The 20,128-nt window shown below is 34.6% G+C and overlaps 1 protein-coding gene and 1 long non-coding RNA gene across 3 annotated transcripts in view; one reads left to right on the forward strand and one right to left on the reverse strand.

Annotated features, from left to right (window-relative positions):
- Window positions 1-20,128, forward strand: part of LOC101738360 (uncharacterized) — a 41,697-nt gene that overhangs the window by 15,623 nt on the left and 5,946 nt on the right. The window lies entirely within an intron of this gene.
- LOC134200987 (uncharacterized) lies at window positions 5,412-8,818 on the reverse strand. Its single transcript, XR_009976126.1, has 2 exons — window positions 8,597-8,818; window positions 5,412-6,885 (listed from the first exon to the last, which is right to left on the reverse strand). It is a non-coding gene; the product is annotated as an uncharacterized LOC134200987 (long non-coding RNA).

Genomic DNA, 20,128 nt, shown 5'->3' on the forward strand with positions numbered 1-20,128 from the left:
CGCGCGCTTATTCACAAACACTACACCAGCGCAACGTGTGAATGTGTTGAACGCGAGCTACATAGTAGGCGTAGTGGGGGTGTCAGGCTATTCTCGTTACGGAATTTCTTGATTCAGTCGCCGCGCTCAAGGCCCGCGATAGAAGCTATGCAGTAGCTTAAAAAGTAGAAAATAAAAGCTTCTAGATCATCTTAATCCAGCTTGAAAAGCTTCTAGATCATCTTGGTCTTGTGTCCAGCTCCTCGCAGCACACAGTCACAGTAACGCTAGTGCAAGTACTAACAAGCTGCTATGAATTATAGCAGCACTAGATCAGCAAACAATGACCATGAGTCTTTAGGGGTAAACTTTCGTTTGGGGCATTGCCTATGTACTAAACCAAGGTCTGCCTAACATGCTGAATTATTACAATTATCAAAATTTCTGATCCAATTTTATCGCAAGCGACAATGCGATGCAAAATCCCTTCGTTTCTGTGTCTAATAAAGAACACGAAGCATTACCATACGCGTTCGTCGCACCGGCGATCGTTTAATTCGTGTGACACCCACTAGCAAGTCTTACCTTGTCAATTTGAAGCAAATGGACCAATATTGTTTTGATGCTAACGTTGAAAGATGATGCTAACTCAGCGGTAGATTGCGTATCGTCAACTTCCACTATCGCCTTTGATTCGTTATTGTTGACTATAATTGTAGGGCGACCACGTGGTTCTTTATTTAATTTAAAATTTCCATTTCAGAAGCATTCAAACCAATAACGAGCTATGGGCTCGTTTGTAGTGTTCACTCCGTATACTTCATTAATCTTATGAGCCGGCATCGCTACCGCTACGAAATTCGTATTCCATTGTTACTCCATAGTACGAGTATGTTTAGTGTATCCGTATTGATGAAAACGATACAAATATAATGAAAACAAAATACATCAATATATAAAAGACTGAATTTCTAAATGAATTTCGATTTCCATTTTCCATTTTTCCATTTGAGTTTAGAATTTATTCCCAGCCATACATAAATTACAATTTAAAATGCCAATATTTTAAAATGGCAACTTCATAGGTATTTACTATTACTTCATAGGTACTAACATATTTTTTAATTACACGTCTTTAACATCGTCATGAGTATTTTCAAGGAATTGAAAACAAAATGACGCTATAATAGGTTTATTTATAATGTGGTATTCTTATCTTATGTGATAGTTTTTTTTATTTATTTACAGAATATCTGTATAGTTTCTAAGGCTTTTATAATTATAGAAATCAAATTAGAAAAAAAAGATATTTTTTGCGTATTACCACGACGTCTTCAAACTAGACTCTTCCTGCCTACTTTTCCTTATAATTCTACCCAAAAATTAACATCCGGACGAAGCCTACGAAGTCATCAAACCTACATGACCCGGTTCATTTCGCTACACAGAATTGATCAATAATGTCATGTTGTAAAAATACGTCATGACGCAATTATTAACTTGAGCGGAGACAGCATTAATGAAAAATAATTAATGGTTCTTTTATAATTTCTCCTAATATGCCGGCGGTAGTTAAGGTGCGGCAACGTTAGATTATTTTATAATAATGTTGTTATTATGCCATACCAGAATCAGGTATTTTGAGCGATGCTACTAAATAGCGTCACGCGTTAAAAGATCGTTTTATGACCAGCGATTATTTACCGTGTATTACACGTATTTTGTTTTTTGTTTTTTTTATCTATTACAAGGGAAATCAACAGGTTTGTTTACAAGATTGTATTGAGATTACATAATAGACTTTAATAGACTCTAAATCCATGGTCGATTATACCAAGGTTTAAGGAGGTTTTCCAGAAAAACCAAAAAACAAAAAACATTAATGGAATGCCGTAAGTAATCCACACATTACTGACAAGCAAACAAAAATCGCCAAACAAAAACAAACCGAACGCCATTTAAGATCATTGAACACATTAAATTGAAAGTAATCGTCAGTTACATAAGCGTAAAAACTCCTAAGGAATTGATACGAAATAGTCGTGTCCAATAAACGAGCTTGTCTGAGCAGTGAGCAGAGCAACACTTAGCGCAAGTGGTCCGCAATGAGACAAAGAACGAATGTGGAGCAAGTTATCGAACGGACTGTCCATTACGTAATGCACTAAAGGTAAAGTAGGGCTGTCATGTAACATTTAATATATTATATCTATTACATTTAATTAAAAAATCTGTTCTTTGTATTTAAATAAAATTTATATGTATAAATAATCAGAAACAAGTCAAACAGAAACATTTTTATTTTTATTATATTGCCATAGGAGTTTTTGTGAGGTAGTATATCGCTAAATTATCTACTTTCGGACTTCTTCAAATGATACAAATGGCGCTCCAATAGCTATGCTCCTCCGTAATGATTCTGTATGAAGGAAGAACTATGAAGGTTCAATTATTTGCAATGATCAACCTTATGCTAGCTCTTTTGCTAGGATCAACTATTTTGGGGCTGTGAATCTCACATGATGATGGTCAGCCGTTAGTTTATAGATATGCAGTCCCAAACTCATAAAACTAACACGTCTGCAAAACATTTGCCGCGTTATTATCAACATTTAAATTTCCATATTATTTTTTTCGGGCCGGGGTCCGAACCTCCTATGAGGTCCCCGCGCCTAGGGGGCGCGCGGGGTATGTGAGACTCAACAATCTGCAGGTGTTGAGAGCAGATCGCGGGCCCAAGGATTTTAGGGCCCACCTACTAAACGACTCCCCTGCACTCTTACACCCGACGTCCGATCTCCGTCCGGGGTCAGAAGCCGGTCAGAGTAGGGGGGTTCCCGCAGTCAACACCAGACACGCGGCGCCACCCCGAGGACGCCCGACAGACGGGTCGTCGAGGCGATTATCGACGACCAACGACGTCGGTCTCCACGGTACGGCGGCCCTACCAGGCCGCCCGGGCGATGCCGCTGGTGTTCCGGGATACCCCGCTGGGCCAAAACCAGCCTGCCGGGTCGGAACGCGATACACCGCCGACCAGGCTGCTCTTCCACAGTATGTTCGGCGACGAGGAAAATGCGGACCACATCGCAGTCCGCAGCCGCCGACGCGCCGTACCTTCCTCTTGGTGCCAGCGCGCTAGAGTGACGGTAGCGTACGGCGCAGCCTCAACCCCCTTAGGTCACCCCGTGACCATCACCGGGAAGAGATTGCCTCCTCATAGGGGCCGGAGCTGGACAAACGCCCTCCTCCGGCCCCCGAACACTTAAATTTCCTGCCTTAAACCCTAAATCTCCAATCTTAAAACAACTATGTTATTGTGATATTACAATCACAACTGAGACTCTGACCTGAACTCAATCCGGTAGTAGTATTTATCAGTATTTCAGTAAGTAGTAAGCAGTATTTACGGTAGACTAGAGAGTCTCTTGTTGTCCGCAAGTGGGCTTACCTAACAAATAATGAGTAGCAAAAATTAGATCAAATAAACTTACCTACTACTACTACTTTGGTTTTTGACAGCCCTAAACCGAATATTTTTTACAAGCGCGCACCGCGACCGTACCTGTTCTGGGAACTCTCGTGTTGTCTATTAGAACACACCCACAAAGTTTACATAAATCGTATCTTTGGTATCCGTTGACCTACATACTTCGAAGCCCACATTAAACTAAAACACCGGATATCATTCACTTTCCAGCAGAAACTTCATTGACATTAACAGGTGCTCCTCAGACGAATTAATGACCTCGTTAATACCACGATTGAGTAACGATTGAGACATGAGGTCGCTGTTACAAATATTTCCACGGTTGTAGTTTTTTTTTTTTGTAATTCGATCGTGACTCACCATAAACCTACACATTCATGGTACATACATAATAATATATTTTATGGCCACATTGCAAAACTTCATAAATTAATAAGGTTTCAAAATATACTTGATTTTGGCTGCATTATTATGATCATTGGTGTTTCGTAAAGTAGCGGTAATATAAACAAGGTATATTTACGAGTATTGAAGGAAGTAAATATAATACCTAGTATTCGAAATACTTCACAGTACCTACTTACACCGGAAACTTAATGTCAAATATTACATATTCAAAGATATTTGAAAAATGTATATGTAATTCCTTTCACATGGGCAAAAACAATGAATACAAAGCCCTTTTACCTTATAATAAACTGTCAAATAAAGACTCATAAAATTGCTAGCTTCCTTTTCTGTTTATTTTATAGTACCTTTCACTGATACCACTCACAAGACAACGATGCAATCATTGCTCAATTAAACCCAGAAACTTTTACTATGTGGTGTGTTTCTTAATGCGGACAAGACTGGGATTACCAGTGATACACGAAATAAATACTTACAAATATACATTTTGAGTTATGGCTTTACAAAGCGAGCACTTCCCGTGGAATCTTACTCACATCTCTGGGCCGTGACGGCTTAGTACCAGCTAGTTCCATTTGACTACCCACAGAAGAGGGTCAATTGGATTGTCTATAGTTTGCATTTCATGGATAATAGGAGATTTTTGGGAGTCTATAGTGTTTTCTGTGTGTTTCATATCGTTTATTCTATGGGAGGGTTTTCGGAGGATATTTTTGAGAAGATTCCGTCTTTTGCTTTTCACTATCACACCACCCGCTACCGGGGCACACTTTACCCCTATTAGCCGGAAACAATTTATTCACTGACAGTTCATTTTCAAACAATATTTATGCTGATCCTTCCTATCCTATCCTTATTTAGACTAGCTATCCTTATTTAGACTTATCCCGCTTTGGTATAAACTTTACTCCCAAGCTATTTCGTGCTGTGATGTGTTTTTTTTATTAAATCGAAGTATCTTCAGCGGTGGGCTATTACTCTGGACATGCTGATGCGCATGAACCACTCACCATCACGTGGGCCGGGTGGTCATCTGCCTACCAAACCTAACCTTGATAGTCAATTAAAAATAACGCCTTATCAGAACAGATTAAGTTGTCTCATCGCAAACAATAAACAAAAACGAATTAGTTTACAAGATGTGTAGATGGTACGGATTGTAAGTACACAATAAAAAATGTTTATTAAGTTAAGACAAAATTTGTACAAGTTAAATTTTTCATAAATCGTACTGCAAATTGTGAACACGCGAGTTTGTAGCGAAATGAATTATGAATTCAGTTACGATAGTATACATCATTTGTATGTATAATCAACGTTAACCGATATATGGCTTAAACACAGGTTAGTATGAACGAGAGTTACTCATTTATATTGGAGATAATATGTTCTGTATCGGCAGTAGATAGTAGTTTTTTAATGCTAATGTATTGTATGACAGTAATAAAAAAATTCTAAAATCGGAATAAAAATATATTCAAAGTCTAAGAACAGATTTTTCTCAGGATTTGGGTCTTATTGAAACGGGAACTAATATTAACATTAATATTCACATAATTTATAATATGACCAAACTTAATTAAAATAAATGATTTTTCATTCCTGCAATTAATTATATTATAGACCGCTTGCACTACATAAGACGTGCATACATTTATTGTTTCTATTCGTCGGCTATTAACCTAACATAATAAGCACTGTCGTTTCTTACCAACGCAACGCTGCCTTCAGAAATCATATTATTCATGGTAATAAAATCTTAGTACAAAAACAACTGAATTAAGTGAAACGTCAGTTACAATAAAAAGTTGAGTTTTCTCATGGCCACTACTTTTTTTGAAGAAACTTTAATAATAGGTCGTTACGAGTTAGCCACATCATTTTGGGCCGGTCCGAGAATAACATAATGAACGCTAACGTCATCAAATGAATATTCCAAAATGTTAACTCAATTTAATTGTGGAAGTCGCCTTTTATAGTACTCATTCGCCTTTGTTTGACGTTAATTAACTCACATCCACTGAATCGAAAACACACTAAAACTAAATTTCGCATAGTCAAGAAAAATAGCATTACTTAAAAATAACTTTAAATATCTAGCAGTTTTAATTAGAAACTAAATTACAAAACATTATGTTAAACTGAATACGAAACATCAAATGAGCGTACCACGGAAATACATAATACAGATGAAGTAACGCTTACGTATGACTACATGTTATTAGTAAATGTGTATAATAACATTAATAACTTATCTATATATTAATACGTGAAGCAAAAACTTTGTATCTCTTTTTACGAAAATTGCGCGGACGGAGGAGTATGAAATTTTTCCTCGCTTATAGAGAAAATAGAGAAGGAGTGCAGAATGCTAATATTTTTTTTAAATTATGCATAAAAGATACAAAAAATAAATAAATAAAAAAGAATTACACACATCATGTATTTGATACATACACGCATGCATACTATTTGCTTATTGTCAAACTTTTCTTAATGCTCACAGTCTGTGGTCAAATTAAGAATGCTATAAATATTGTTTGTCTTTATTAATAATTGTCTAAAGTGTAGTCTTGGTAAAACCTGTGATTATAGAAGTATAATAGTTATTAATCTTTGACAATAGAATCATAATAGTGTACAAACTTGTAATTTCAATTAATTATAATCGAATTTCGATTACCGGGGTACCACTAGTGTTGTTACTTGTTTCATATTAAATTTGCACTTGAAATAGAGTTGACGTTCTTATATGAATTGAAAGCGATGACTACAGCTGCTGTCGCATGTCGGTCTAGGTCGTGAAGATACAAATTTACAAGTCACAATCGTTAGCGGCATAACTTTGCACGAAGTAACGGTTATGTTTTCTTACTTCGACGCCTGAGAATCTTTAACTTATTTAAAATGCTGGTCGGCATATACATTGTAGAACTGTCCGTGATCTAATTTGTAAGACACCCGGTGTATTGATTGAGAGATGCGACGATTATGGTATTCAAATCCTGAAAAAAATTCCTAAATTTTATGAGTTGCTCATCTAGCGCAAAAAATAAATATTTAGTAAAATAAATAGGTTTTAGAATAAGAAAGCCGAAATGACAAACTGGCACCAAGAAGTTAGAGAAAGGTTGCGGTATTGAAAAGAGACTTGTTCAGTACTGTAATGAACACGATTATAATACAAATAAATCTGATCATATATTTTATTATTATCATATATTTTATCATTATCATATTTTATATTTTATCATTACCAATACAGTGATCAACTGCGTACTTACTTACAGTGGGAAAAATAACAATTTTTGCCTTAATAAATTAACATGGTAAACTCAGGTTTGCAATGCTAATTTGTGTGGGCTATTTCATTGCGTAACTATGTAACAGCATCCAAGTGGTAATAATGAAAAAACTAGGTGCTCAGAAAGAATGCTGACAAGGTCGACCGCACTACTTGTAGTACGATTCATTCATTGCAAACACAATCTGAGCATATCTTTAATTTAAATACTAAAATATAATGTCATATGAAATATGGTCTTGGCTTGGGACATTAAAACATACTAAACAGAAATAAGTTACCATTTAGATTACAGTAGGTATATGTTAGAAGATAATTAAAGATTTTATTTACAAATATGCGTTGTATTTTGGATATTTGAGCATCAAATCGGATGATTCAGATGTGAGGACGAATTTTTTATGATAAACAAATTAGCCTAATTTACTGTCAAACAAACTTTTAAATGAAGAGCAGAATTAAGTGGAAACGCGGCCATTCCAATAATCAATCAAGCTTAAAAATATCTGACAAAAACGAAATGACACTGACTACATTTAAATATTGAATTAAATAAACACAATAGTTTTTTAACAATTTAAAATCAATGACTGTAATTATTAGGACATGAAATGCTCATTACTCATGAATCCAAGCAATGACTTCAATGTAAATTATTGCTGGGTATCGCTTTCGTGTAGCATGCGACATCTTGGCGAGACAACAAATTTGTAATTGGGTATCATCACGCTATTTGAATAAGAATGAATATTAATTACGTTGCCTCTGGCTATGTGTTATGTGAACATAAGCGGATCGATTCAATTAAGTCATCGCTTGTATTGTTGAATCGATTTAAATACTAAGAAAACAAATTAATAAAGGGTTAATTCTCTTTGAGGATTTACAAAAGACAAGCCAGACTTTAAGCCTCAACGACTAATTGAAACCCGATAAAATCCACTTTTTTAATCGCTACACATTCAACGACCTTAAACACAAACACACCGAGCCGCGAATACCAAATCTCTTTCAGAAAGATTACTGACCTCCGATTCTAGGACCCCATGGTATTGCAATCAAGGTCACTAGCCACTCGACCGACGAGGCGATTGTTGAATCTGTTTTACAGCCAATTAAAAGCACCAACAAACGAAGTGTGAAAACCACATGTCTTTATATCGTTCGATTACACATCAGCAATAATATTTGTAAAATACTATATAGTAAACTAAAAAAATACGATTGATAAATTTAATACACAAAAAATCAGTGTCACTTGGAGCATCCTAACGAAATCTCATATATTCGAACTAGTTCTGGCATTTAAAAGTTATGATAGAAGAAATAAACTCTCATATGTATGTGTGAGCCCAAAAAATATTACAATCCTTTTTGGGCAGCCGTGTTAAAAGCATCAAAAGCCGCCTTACCCTATTTGTCAGTACCAAATCAGTTTTTGCGAAACAAAAATCCTTTATAACTACCAACATCAAGGTATACGTTTCCATGTGAATAACTTCCAGATAATTGAATGAGAACACGAAAATAGTTTTCGCCTTGGTCTATTGCATTATTATATAGTAGAGTGCAAACGCCTAGCCAAGGATCGCACACAATAGATTATTTAAGCAAGGTCTCCGCCGAAGTACCCACGTTTGATAGCGGGTAAGGCGATAGATGCAATTTATTATCACCCACATTTGTCAAATACTGGGTAAGCAGCAAATACGCGTGTTCAATTCTGTTTATTAATAAAACGTTATTTCTGTTTTTGTTGCACTTAATATCTCGAATTACATTGTCGTGAGCAAATCATTTTACATTTATCACTTAACTGATAACTTTGATATGAATCATATGGTAATACGTTAGATGGAGCTCAAAATAATTTCTAAGCCACACGTGTTTAGAAAGTTCTTATTCCTTTAACGTGCTTACAATTGAGAGATTATCGGTATTGTTTTAACTATTTGGCATTGAAAATCAAGTGACGTTTGTTCGTATGTTTATATAGGCATCGTGAGCATATTACTTTTAGTTGAAGAAATACTACATAAAAAAAACTTACAAAACGCTCTCGGTGTAACAACAAAATAAAATTATCAACATCGTCCGCCCACAAAAACATACTTGATACAGGCGAGTAATGTTGCAATCGCGACTCATATAACAGGCATGTTTATTTTAAAAAAAAAAGACTATCACTGTAACAAATCAGTCACGTTCAGAACAATAAAAAACAATTGCATCTATTTCAGCCATCTGGTTGAAACAGACCGTGATGCGATAAATCAGAATCATTTTAAACAATACAATCAACGTATGTGAAAAATATTACGTGAAACTTCATATTCCTAAACGCAAGGCTTCCGTCGTGACTCCGTAATAATTCAATGTCATTTCGAACTGATAATTAATGCGTATATCAGCAAAGGTGAAATTTAAGTGTAAGATGTATTACATGCAATAAAGTCAAGGTAGCAGCGATTTGCTACCGAAAAACGTAAGAAAATGTAAATAGCAACGCTAATAATAATTATAAAGGCTATTGGTACGGTAGTTATATATTATTAGTTTTGAATATATTTTTAGTTTTGAAGGCTACTGCTCGGTACTAATAATAGGTAATAGTTGACCATTCAGAAAACTATTAATAATTATTTTAAGTGAACACTTAAACTGATTTATGTTTTTGTTTTTTTTTATTATGTTTGTTTTTTTTATGTTAAATTATTTTGATTTGTTTTTTGTTAATAAAAAAAAAGAATTTTAAGTGAACACTTAAAATTATATAAGTATGTATACAAGTCATTACAAGAATACTACTGTGGAAAATTGAGCATATAAAGTTATTGCTTTAACAGATCAGGGTCAACTTTTTAAATTTGTTTGATTGACTAGGGCGTTAACAAACCAAAAGATTTATCAGTACAATTAGCTTGGAATAATATTATGGTTATCATAATGCTCAGAGAGCAGCATTTAATATATTGGCGATAATTTGAATAAAATAGTACCTATGGCAAAAACCCTAAAAGTCTAGCCTATCTATTAGGCTACAGTTTGGCTAAGTCCCTGGCATTGCCCGCTTCCTTGATGCTACAACACAAGTTTTTGCCTTTACATTTTGTGCCCTTATAATAATAATAATGCCTTTATTTCCCGAAAATTTTACATTTTAAGCTAACAATTTTAAGTAGACTAAAAAATAACTGAAAACAATAAAACAAATTAAAACAAAATATAAAAAATAAAATCTACACTTCTACTACAGAATGTCTCTGATCTCGGTGTGTATTTCGGCAAAGGCCTCCTCCAACTCTTTCCACCGCCTTCTGTCTGCTGCTACTCTAACCCAAAGGGGTCCACAGGTAACTTTTAGTTCGTCCTCCCTTGCGACCTCGGCTCCTCGCTCCATCCCTGGGGTACCATACTGTCACCTGTTTGCTCCATGTTTGTGCTGTTAACTTATAAGTAAACAAAATCCATTTAATAGTTGATCAAGTATTGCCTAATAGTATCGGAATATACGGTGTCAATAAAACTAAAGTAATGTAATAGTCGTTCTAAAAACCAGGAAATTTTAAATTATATTGCAAAACAATTTACATTACGTGTATCCGCAATTTTACGCAGCAATTTTAAAGGTTCTGCTATATATTATTCATTAATGAAATCGTTTATAGCAACCACACAGCCTTTCGTAACATTCTGTGGGCAAAATACCAAGTGTTCAATCTTAGACTTAAGTTACTCTGTTTCCTGCTACATACTAGATTTAAGATAGAAGTAGGTAGTAAGAAGCATGCGCTTTGGAATGACGTCACATAATTACGATCCAACTAATGCAATAACATCAAAGATTTCAACCTCCGATAGCGTGGGTGAAAGCGGCCACCGTCCTGCCAAGTGGTCCTCTCGTGTCCCGATTTGGAAACCTGCACAAGCTTCTGTCGCAAATATCTCATGAATTTCCGAAGAAATCATTGCAAAGTAAGCATTCCGTCAACGTCCCGTTGTCTCTATTGAGTATAATTATTCATAGGTCACAGAAGCTCACGTTAATCCAAAATCTAGGGCCTTATCTTGATCCACTGATTCAAACGCAAATTTCATGTTATAATCTCGTATACAATCTATCGTGATGCAACACCAGAACAAACTATAAAGTAGATTGATGTATGAGCTCTCTGCTTTCCGATTATTATTTTTTCGAAAAATTTTCCGAGTTTTGCCCATCGGGACATCTCTGAATTAGAAAGCGTGCTCTTTGGACACATGCCAAAGTGTCTCAGTTAGTTGCGCAACAGGCTGGTTGTATAACGACAGTTGCAATACATGCTAATGTATAGCTTCCGAACGAACATGTCAATTCATTTAGCGACATGTGTACTGACCGTCAAAACAAAAACGTTCTTACATTCTATAATGTGGTTAAATATTACCAGTTCCATATCGAACACATTCAGACTTGATGTCTCCGAAATGAAAATAAAAACTTCAGTTATAATATCATTGCATTATTCTCGGCCTTAAAATATTTAACGAACGAATTCACACTAATTACAACATAAGAAAAAAAAATAGTGAAACTTAATTCCGCAACTGCCCAGACTCGGACCAACCTATTTATTTGTGAGATAACATAAAAACTAGTAGATTTTTTGATTAATGAACCTTGCTTCAAGTAGCCGTAAATTAGCAAATTGGGATGGAGTAGAGTACAAGCACAAAAACCACTTCACTTGATTGAGTGAATGTCATACGGACGTTTAACCCAAATCTATCCGTCAATGCGACATACAAAAGGCCCTTTACTGCCCAACTGACTAATTTATGAACCAGAAACTTTTTTTTCATCATCTTGTTACAGTCAACTACTTTTTCTGATTTAAGACTATGAAGAAATATTTATTTATTTAATTTTAATTGACCAGCCATTTCATAACACTATATTACGTATAATGTTATTTAACTATTAGCATGTTATATTATTATGTTATTGTTATTAAACACAAAGCTTATTCAAACCATGAGATACCTACATGGGATTTGACTCTTCGTCTTTCCCACCATACCATGAAATTTAGTGAATTTTACCAAACAAAGTGTACTTTCTATTTTATTGCCTGCGTCGTTTAAGTTCGTAAGAAATCCAGAAACGATGTGATGTTATCAACTACCACAATAAATTAATAGACAATTTGAAGAATACAAATAGATATAACTTTAGCCTAATAGATAAAACGCTCGGTATGCACAAATTCCAATCCTAGAGCACTTATGATCACGATTAATTTCCTCGGTGAAGCATAAAATGATGTGCTAAAAAGCAAAACTCACTTATAATGATAGTTAAGTAATTACCTGGTACTGCGGTAAGACTTTTATTGCTCATACAGGCAAGTAACATGCCACCTATTTCAGCCGCGAAGAAAATGCCTCGAATTGAAACTTAGACCCCCAGTCGGAAGTAACAATTAATCTATATCTACTCTTAAACTTCATAAACATTAATAAGCTCTATTTAAGGAAACGAATCACGAAACAATTTAATTAATTTCCCAATCTAGGTCTATACAATATCTTACTTAGAACTATAAAAATATCGGCATTGGGTCCAGTTTTATGAAACAGTGACGTCACCAAAAAGAAAAGGGATGCGTAATTTACAAAATTTCTGAAAAGTCACTAAATCAACATTCTGAAAAATGGATGGAGTTGAAACTTAATCACATTCAGAGAATAAAATTAAAAGCAGTAGGTATGTCTTCGTGCAATCTTGGAGATAAAACTCCTTCGTAAATTGTAGATGCAATATAAATAGAATGAAAACAGCATTAAGGTATACTTCAAGGACTATAAGCATTATTCCAATATTTTCAATGAAATCTAGCTTAGTTTAGGCAGCGGCTTGGCCCCTGGGATTGCTGAAGTCCATGGGCTACGGTTACTACTCACCATCAGGTGGGCCGTATGCTCGTCTGCCTACAAGGGCAATAAAAAAAAGATTACGTTACTCTTGTGAAATTCAATGAATTTATGGTTTAGGCCTTCGATAATTATTTAAGGTGCTTCAAAAAATAAAAACCAAACCATCCGATTCTACATACGCATTATTTAATTAGGCTCTTCGAAATGACAGGTCCAATTGTACAGTGAAGGTTTATGTCCGCCGTGCTGTCACACGCTGATTACGTCAGCGCTTTCGTCTCGTGAGAAACTTCGTGCATTGTGGCGTTTAAGCATCACTTTCATTGTTTATGCGGAACTTCGCGGAACAACCGATAAGACGAGTGGATACGAACGTTAACCTCAAACTAATAATGGTGCATACGTTTTATTTAGAACTAATTCTGGTCATGACTAAGATTGAACTCATATAGACCCCTTTTTAGTGGAATATTTGTCGCCTTGTGTGAACTTGATATTTAAAATTAAAATACGAATAATAAATAAGTCCAAAGACCCCACAGACACAACCTACTGAATTTCTCGCCAGCTCTTCTGGGTCGCGATTCAGAACCGGTAGTAGATTCTGGAGAAGCTCTCTTGCTAGGGCTAGTGTTAGCAAGTTCTCTCAGGTTGAGCCCGTTAGCTCACATACCGATCCCCGCGTAGTCGGGATATCCCCTTAGGCTACCAACGAGTAGGTAGGAAGAAAAAAACGAAAGACGTACAATATTATATCCCTTAGTATTATTTTCAATTTGGCAAAAATTTTACAAGAAAAATTTATTTGCATTCAAAATATGCAATCCTAAAACATACTGAAAACGTTTCGACAAGAACTGAATGACGTCAACTTTAAGTGGCTTATTTTAAAATACTTCTTTAATCTTGCTACATACATTAAATTTGAATAAAGATTTCTGCTTTACTAATCTGAACACTTCATTACTACGACGGTGACGAGAGATATAATCACAAACATGTACAATGGATACAAGCTGCTTTTAACTAATCGTCAAAAGCTGCACAATAGCGTTGCAACAAGTACAGTTATAGCAAAACCAGGGCCGTAGTTAGAATTTCTATTAATTTAATCTTTCACCTTTATCCTTTCTTTATAGCGTTGTTCGTTAGCACAAAATGAAATAAAATGACTCGAGTTAAATAAAATATTTAAACAAATAAGACAACAGCTCAACAATTGTTGTGAACAATTTGAAATATTGCGTTGAAATCTAGTTTGTCTCACGAACTGAAACATAATCATACATTAAAATCAATGTGATGGATAAACATGATAAAATATGTTCAATTTATATTACACGTCTCTATTTTAAAAGCTATATCATAATGGCCTTTAAAAGACCATCGACCGCGTAATTATGGGCTATAAAAATTTAAAAGTAATCTCTTTTAAGGATGAATTAACAGAAATACAAAATTTGAATACGGTTTTGGCCGTTTTGGCTACAACGATGAATACGAGGTTGTATAGTCGATTTCGATCGTAGATTCTTTGCCTGCATTCTGTTTTAAAATAACAGTGTATTGGATTTTGAAATTTATTAGAGACTAATTTTGGAGATTTAGAGACAGAGCCGCAGCGACTTGGCTCTGCCCCTGGCATTGTTGACGTACATGAGCAAAGGTAACCACTTACCAACAGGTGGACCGTATATTCGTCTGCTTACAAAGGCAAAAAATTATAATAATAAAACACCCTAGAGCTCATACTGCCTATGGCCCTTATTATGGTTACGGCGTTAGGAATGCGAATGTCAGTCGGCGACTGTAAGTCGCGACATTGTGCATCACACGAGTCTAATGTTTGTCTCTAATGAGCTTTTAACTTTCTTTCAAGTGTGAATACTTATTTCCTTGTACCTTGCATTGTCTACTAATGACCAAATTAAAAGTTCGCTAAGTGTTTTCTTCAAATATGTGTACCGCTATATCCACGTTAGTGGGTACAAACTAAGATATTCTATTTTAACAGTTGCCCACGATAAATTAATATACTTTAATTATTCCATTGTTTAGTAGATTTTCAATTGTTAAATGGTCGGGTAGCAGGATATGTACAAAACAACATAATATGTTAATATCTCTCAAAACAGGTTGGATAAAGCAGTTAATGTCCATTAAACAAATACATCTAAAATTTTTTTGTCATTTAAATTGAGAAACTTATATGGAAAGTAAATTATCGTAATATTAGTATTTTATATAGACTTATCTCAAATCTAATGTATTAGGTACCATAAAAGCCTATAGCCTTGTGGGCAGCACCCTCACACCCACGTCTTCTTGCTAAGGAATTCTTGGACAAGGAAATTGAGAATAGTCAGTACCTACGTACAGACTTGGTATTCGCAATTGCTCATGGCTTGGCGCCCACGCGTAACTAACTACCTGAGTTAGTGATCTCATATCTCGACAGCTCTGTCACAACCGCAACTACTACATAGAATGAAATTTAAATTTAAATTATACATCCATGTGGATTAATATTATTTAAAAAAATATCCAACAAAAACCGAACGCGGAAGACTTAATTGTTTCTCATCTGTTGCTATTTTTTGTTTTGTCGTGTGATCAAATTAAAATGACTCCGTAATTAAAAGTATGCGAGTAAAAAATTTAGGATATAAAACTGAATAACCTTGCAACAAAAACCAAAACGTTAATCTGACTCTGAAAATGTTATCTCAGTAATCTATGACCATAAATTGTTTCTTTTTTAATCCTGTAAAAGACCGAGGACAAATATAGTGAGATACTCAAACCGCAGTTTTAGTCTTACGATTATTCAGTACCATTTATGGCTATCCAATGGCTTCGTTGTAAACAGTGAATCACAGATCATGACTAAAATACAATTTTATGGTCACCTCGTAAAATATATACGGGAAACAATGCTGATGTTTCCGGTACATCATTGAACTCTTTTATTTTTGGTATTACCACAGATATTAGTTTGTTCATAAGGAGTAAAAAATCATCATATTATTATGGAAAAAAATATACGATTTAAGTGTTCCAAAATGAATTAACATATATCACTGTAAGATATTTCATAATTATATTTAATATGAATAATATCATCTATTTTACTAATGCCTGATACCAATCTTGTTTTATCTCATTTTAAAATTAAGAGTCACATAATTTGTATTTTGTCACATAATTGCTTTGTAACATGGCAAAGTTTTTCTAACACTCATTTTAGATATAATAATAATATTAAATAATTAATTATAAAAATAACAGTGACAAATTACGATATACATACACGATATCTCACACGATCCTCAATTAGATAAATGGAAGAATTCCAACAAATTACTAAGCTAATGAATTCCATGGAATTCTACTTGCATAATATTATTTACAGCAAGTAATTTAAAGCATGTATCACTGCATTCTTACGATCACAATATAATTTGAATATATTAATTGTATTAAGTAAACAACTGTATGCATAAATCTTCTTGGGAGCAAACCTTATTACTTAAGAGGAAGCAGACCGTCAATGCAAATAACAAAACTGGATACATGTGTTATTCGCTTTATTCGGTTTATTTATATTTATTTAGCTAGTAGCAGCTTGAAAATTGTAAAACAAAATGTTAAAAATTATTACTATTGTACCTAGATCAGTCTTTAAGTTAAACTGAATAAAAATAATGAAATACGTACACAACAAATGTTCACGATTGACTTCCACGGTGAAGGAATAACATCGTGTAATAAAAATCAAACCCGCAAAATTGTAATTTGCGTAATTACTGGTGGTAGGACCTCTTGTGAGTCCGCGCGGGTAGGTACCACCACCCTGACTATTTCTGCCGTGAAGCAGTAATGCATTTCGGTTTGAATGGTGGGGCAGCCGTTGTAACTATACTTGAGAGCTTAGAACTTATATCTCAAGGTGGGTGGCGCATTTACGTTGTGGATGTCTATGGGCTCCTGTAACCACTTAACACCAGGTCCACCCATCTAAGCAATAAAAAAAAAGGTCTGTACAACTCTTAATAAAAAAAAACACAATTTAGATTACGGTGACGAATGATTCTTACAACTTAACTACATACTTCATTGTTACCTGCCCGTAGTAGCAGTATCTTCACCGAATACTTAATTCCTTAATAATACTAATAATACTTTCTACTTAATTACTGACATCTAAGCTCCCCAGTTCTTATATTAATTATTAGCAGTATGTTGCAAACCGCACCAATGTGTACCAGTGATTACGGATCCTCCTGATCCATTAACGGTGCTTTTAGGCACCACAAGCAATGGTCACCGTCGAACCTGTCGCTTGCGACGAAGGCCTCGAGGAGCGAATTAACCTATAGACACAGCCCACTGAGTTTCTCGCCGGATCTTCTCAGTGGGTCGCGTTTCCGATCCGGTGGTAGATTCTGCGAAGCACTGCTCTTGCTAGGGTCGTTGTTAGCAACACTCCGGTTTGAGCCCCGTGAGCTCACCTACACACGTTAGGGCGAGGCTGAAATAGCCTCTCAAGGCTATCAGCATAGATAGGAGAAAAATTCTATTTATTCGTCGGAGTAATCATGTGTTGCACTTTACCGTAAGATTAGTTATAGTATAAAAACCACTTTAATCGTAGGTAACTAAATTTATTTTATCTTTGTTAACTTAAAACTTCCAAAAGAAACGAAGATTTTAGAAGTGTTAAATACTTAGTATAAGTTTTCTGTATTCCTTCAGTCTACTACTTTAGGTGGGTGGCGCATTTACGTTGTGAATGTCTATGGGCTCCAGTTACCACTTAACACCAGGTGGGCTGTGAGCTCGTCCACTCACCTAAGCAATAAAAAAAAACTTAACAGTTACAATTTTAAATACATTATGCTTATATTCAGATTCAGTATTTTGTGCACGTAACTTTTATGAATATGTGCATACATATGATCTATGATCTCATTAGTGCGGATGATGAAGTCCACGTTACTATTGTTTTGGAACCATTGTGTAATTTAGTTAAGTTAAATTCTTTGCAATTATGTATTATAAAAAATTCAGCCAAATTTGGAAAACGTTTTTGCCCCGTTTTTGCGCGTTAATGACTTCACTATTTCTTATTTGCTATAATTTGTGTATCCGTCTTTCAAGAACATAACAATGACTTAATTTCAGACAACGCTGTAAAATTCTCAGCTCGGACTAATTACTTTAAATGCAAGTTTTATTCCTTATGAAAATATTATAAATTTATTATATTATAAACGTTTTTTCTAGATCTAGAAATTTTCCAATTATAGGTAGAACGAGAGACAGAATATCTTATATTTATGAAATCACTAAGCAACGTTTTCCTCTGTTAGTGTTATTGCCATGGAAATGTTGAATCAAGTTGATTAAAAGCCTCGGAGTGTTCCTACAAGGATACTGGCAGGTTTTCATATGATATTCTTGTTGTAAAGGGTTGGCTATACCCCTGGATTACGTCCATGATCGACGATAACCACACACCATTAGATGGATCGTGAAACTTTTGTGAAAAAAACAAACCACCGAGGATCGATTTCAGGGATAGCTTCCCCTTAATCATACAAAGAAGTATCAGCGATCATTTCTTGGATTGCATTTTACGGGAAAATATAAAAAGAAAGAGAGAGAGAGAGAGAGAGAATACACTTTATTGCACACCAACACAATTTACATTTTAAAAAAACAAACAGTCAAAAAGCACATGTGTACAATAGGCATATGTACAATGTTGCATATGTTGTACATATGTACAAAGAAGATATAACCAAAAAATTATTTACTTCTCCATTCACCAACTATTGATAACACTAAAACTATTGGCAAGCTTTAGTATTACCAATAATAATAAAAGGATAATAATAAACAAAGAAAATAATGATGGTGGACAATCAGAGTAGAAAATCATACTTAACTGTTTTGTCTTTGCCTATTTACAGTTTTCGTGGTCACGGACCCATGATTGATAAATTAATTTTAGCTTCATTCCTTCATGACCATGAACCCACGAACTAAAATTTTCGACGCACTAAATAAAAGCACGGTCATAAATAAAAACACATTATAATAATATTTGATTTCGTATTTTCGATTCGTAGAAATCTGAGAAAACACTAAGGAATAATTCTACTATGTAATTTTTCAAAGATGTTAATATTGCTTAAAATAAAAGTAGTAAATTCGATTCATATGTAAATCATTCGAATTGAGTGTGGCAAATTCTTTGTCTATTTTGTAAGCGGTCTGTCTAATCGCATTTCCACATAAAAACAATACTTGAAGTAAGTGAATCAGTAGGAACGAATGAGATTTTGGTTATAGTTTTTGCGACGTGTCTAATGTTGCATGTGGACATTTCCGCGTAGTTCTTTAGTTATCAACCCACGTATAACCCGAGGTTGTGGCGGCCCTCACAACATAGGTCTTAATCAGTGGAAAACATTGATATTCTATGTAGCATCGTATGAGTAGGTAGATGCTATTACAGCTGGCAACATTGATTTTAATAAAACGTTTCCTTAAACAAATGACAAATAAAAAGCTAATCTAATGTCTATTATGTGTGTAACAGCATTTCCTAATAAAATGACAGTCCAGGAGCCTAAACGAACTGAAGTTTGGATGTAATATTAAAATTCACCATTTTCTACAGAACCAACATGATAGAAAATATTAGTCATTGTTTTTTTTAAATAAAATATTTTATTACCTCTGAATGTATTTTTTTTTTTCATTTGGAAAAATAAAATAATAAATGTAAAAAAGGCAATAACAACTCGTAGCTTTAAAATATTAATTAGGAATTCCATTTTACGTACTTGAAATGTCGAAAATGTTAATGCGAACTCGACTTTAAAAATATAAAATCATTGTTGAACACTCAAATGAAAACGTACTACGGGAGTTTACGTTTTAGTTTAGTTTCATGAAATACTCGTGTACACAAACATATGTATTGCTACGTCTCAAAAGACCTTCAAAGTCCAGTTAAC

Source organism: Bombyx mori, chromosome 22 (genome assembly GCF_030269925.1).
Source record: "Bombyx mori chromosome 22, ASM3026992v2".
Taxonomy (NCBI): Eukaryota; Metazoa; Arthropoda; class Insecta; order Lepidoptera; family Bombycidae; genus Bombyx; species Bombyx mori.